This window comes from Hordeum vulgare, chromosome 5H (assembly GCF_904849725.1).
Source record: "Hordeum vulgare subsp. vulgare chromosome 5H, MorexV3_pseudomolecules_assembly, whole genome shotgun sequence".
Lineage (NCBI taxonomy): Eukaryota > Viridiplantae > Streptophyta > Magnoliopsida > Poales > Poaceae > Hordeum > Hordeum vulgare.
Window position 1 is genome coordinate 379031189 of NC_058522.1, and position 4017 is coordinate 379035205.

Below are 4017 nucleotides of genomic sequence, written 5' to 3' on the forward strand. Positions count from 1 at the left end.
CATTGATTTTTAGAGGTGCCACAGCTCAAGCTTTGAAAACAGAGATAATAATTTTGGGTGACATGCTTTCATTGTCAATGCAATGAACAAGAGTTCTCAATATCTTCCATGCTACTCATGCTATAGGCGGTTCCCAAACAGAAAAGTAAAGTTTTAACTCCCCCACCACCAATTAATCACACTCCACGGCTAGCCGAATCCTCGGGTACCGTCCATACTAACATCAATCCGGGGGGAGTCTTGCTTTACAGTTATGTTTTCGATTTAGGCGTGGAACTAGGCATTCCAATTACCGGCCCCTTTCTCGTGAATGATAGTGAATAAACACATATCGAGGATAACACGCCTAACATGGAAGATACCAATAGCCCCCTGTCACCACATGAGCGGTTCGGGCATGCAAAACAGATTATTTCTTGAAGGTTTAGAGAATGGCACATGCGAATTTACTTGGAATGGCAGGTAGATACCGCAAATAGGTAGGTATGATGGACTCTCATGGAAAAACTTTTGGGTTTATGGAAGTGGATGCACAAGCAGCATTCTGCTTAGTACAAGTGAAGGCTAGCAAAAGACTGGGAAGCGACCAACTAGAGAGCGACAACACTCATCAAGATGCAATGAGTGTGACTAACATTGAGTGCAAGCATGAGCAGGATATAAATCACCATGAACACGAACATCATAGAGGCTATGTTGATTTTGTTTCAACTACATGCATGAACATGCGCCAAGTCAAGCCAATTGAATCATTCAAAGGAGAATACCATCCTATCATACTACATCATAGTCATCTCAAAATCTATGTTGGCACTCAAGACAAACCATTACAAGCTCCTAGCTAATTAAGCATGGCATCAGAAACTATGATCTCTAAGTTGTCATTGCAAACATTGTTCTCTCTCAACAAAGTTGAATCTGAGACGACAAGCTAGTCTTATTTACAAAAACAAAATAGATAGAGTTCGTACCAGCTTTTCCAGTCTTAGTCACTTCATCATATATCATCATTATTGCCTTTCACTTGCACGATCGAACGATGTGAACAATAATAAGAGTGCTCGTGCATTGGACTAAAGCTGGAATCTACAGGCAAACACAAATGAGAAAACAAAGTAATATGGCTCTTTGAAAGCTAAACAGGTATGCATGCAAGAGCCACTAAACATTGTAACCAATATCTTCTACCTTGACCCAAAGAAAAAGAAAACTATTTACATGGGAAAGCTCCCAACAAGCAAAAGAAGAAAGGAAAATCTTTTTGGGTTTTCTCAAAAGGACACAAAACAAGAAAACAAGAAAACGAAAATAAACTAGCATGGATAATACAGAGGCAAAGTGTAAACACCGACTAACAAAGTGAAAGCATAAGCATGAATGTAAAGTTGGTGCAAACACGTACTCCCCCAAGCTTAGGCTTTTGGCCTAGCTTGGTCTACTCCCAAGGACGGTCCTCGCGAAACCAAAAATCATAATTGGGGTTATATGGGAGCGCTGCAGCCACTGCCTGAATAGCTGCCTCACAGAGACGAGCAGCCGTCGCCTCCCTCTCATACTCCTCTGCCTCTCCTATGGTTATGTAGTATCTCCGTTTTACCTGAAAGTCAAAGAAAGCAGGAGCAGGAAGGGTAATATGGAAAACACGCTATCGGTTAAATATCAATCGGTATAGGAGGGATTCATCATCTCTCTCAAGGAACTGGTAGCGTGTCATAGCGACGCAGTCAAGGAAAGTTTTATGGAGCAGGGGATCTCCTGCGCGGATGGGTACTCCAAGAAAATTTGCTATGTGAGTGGCATAAATCCCGCCAAAGAAATCCCCATCAATAGCATTCTTATTCAGCCTCCTAGCTATAATAGCTCCCATGTTGAAGCTTTTGTCACCCGTCAGTGCGCTCTTAAGGATACTAAGGTCAGATGCGCATAGGTGACAATGTTCAACCTTGTCGTTAATGCATCTACCTATGAAGAGGGCAAAGTAGTGCAAGGCAGGGAAATGAATGCTTCCTATGGTAGCTTGTGTGATGTCTCTAGTTTCTCCAACAGTTATACTAAAGACAAAATCTCTAACACAAGACTTAGCAGGATCTTTAAGATTACCCCCATCGGGTATCTTGCAAATCCTATTGAAATCCTCCAAATCCATGGTGTAGGATTTATCATACAGATCAAACAGTATGGATGAGTCACGACCAACTAAAAATTTAAATCTACGCACGAAAGAGGTAGTGAGCAAAGCATATTTTTCACATTTATCTGAGAGGAATTCTTCTAACCGGCATTGCGGACAAGTGTATCAAACTCATCCTTGAAGCCTGCTTCGATCACGAACTCATCGGAAGGCCATTCACATGGTTGTACAGGTGCGTCCCTTAGTTGATAAGGATCGTGCTCCCGAATAGAAAGACGGGGACCCTTCTTACTTGAGGAACCACCATGAAACTTCCTCCTGAACATAGTTTCTTTTTGCTGAAATTTTTGAAGTTCAAGAGAAAAGTGAATAAAGACCAACCACACCTTGTAGCAACTACTCCTACTAGTGCCTAGAGATCGTACCACGCGCTAAAACTACTTGGGACCAGCTAAAATCAACATTTCAAGCTCAAGAACAGGGTCACCAAGGTAGCAAGAATACGCGAAGGATAAAGCACTAGAATAGAAACTAATTGGACCAATGGAGGAGTCACTTACCAAGGAGTAATTTCCCCAAAACTGTTCGGAGAATGGTGCTTTGAGCAAGGAGATCGAAAATCACAGCCAAATGAGCAAGAACACAAGTTTGAGCTGCGAAACGATTTTTTCTGGAGGTAGAAGAAGAGGATGGGAGCTGGAATGAGTGGAGGGGGTCCCTGTGGGCCCCACAAGCTTGGTCCCCACGGCCAGGGGGGTAGGCCGCGGCGTCAGGGCTTGTGGCCCACTGGTGTGGCCCCCAGGCCAGCTCTTAGTCCCAGTATTTTTCAAATATTCCAGAAAAAATCATACTTGATTTTCAGGACCATCGGAGAACTTTTATTTTCAAGGTACTTTTCTCCGGGACGCTAAAACAGAAAACAGGGAAAACTAAACTAAATCTATCATTTTTCTTCTAAACAACAGAAAGTGAAAGCTTAAAACAGAGGTATGTGACTCTTTGATTCATCCATTTCATGGTCATCGAAAGAAATCCGTCAATGGGGTTGATCAAATCCTCATGACAAAACTTTTTCAAATCGCAAAAGGAAACGGAGAATTGTCGAATAGCCACTAAGTCACCTCAATGGGGACATGAATCTCCCCAACAAGCAAATCATACTTCATCTTAACACGAGGAATAGGGCATTCAAAGCTCCCAATAAGGATCGATGAAGTTTTTTCGATAGCATTGATGCAATGTACTTGATATCGTTTCTTCGGAAAGTGCACTGTATGCTCATTACCGTTGACATGGAAGGTGACATTGCCTTTGCTGCAATCTATAACAGCCCTTGAAGTGTTTAAAAAGATCTTCCTAGGATGACATCCATGGCATCGTCCTCGGGAATATCCAAGATAACAAAGTCTGTTAAGATAGTGGTGTTAGCAACCACAACAGGCACATCCTCGCAAATGCCGACAGGGAAAGAAGTTGATTTGTCGGCCATTTGCAGAGAGATTTCAGTGGGTGTCAACTTATCCAGTTCAAGTCTACGATAAAGAGAGAGATGCATAACACTAACACCGGCTCCAAGGTCACATAAGGAAGTTCTTACGTAGTTTCCTTTAATGGAGAAAGGTATAGTGGCCACTCCGGGATCACCAAGTTTCTTAGGAGTTCCACCTTTGAAAGTGTAATTGGCAAGCATGGTGGAGATCTCAAGATCTGGTATCTTCCGTTTCTTAGTTACGATATCTTTCATGTACTTGGCATATGGAGACATTTTGAGCATATCAATTAACCGCATCTGCAGAAAGACGGGTCTTATCATTTCAATAAAGCGCCCAAAATCCTCATCATCCTTTTTCTTGGATGGCTTAGGAGGAAAGGGCATAGGTCTGTGA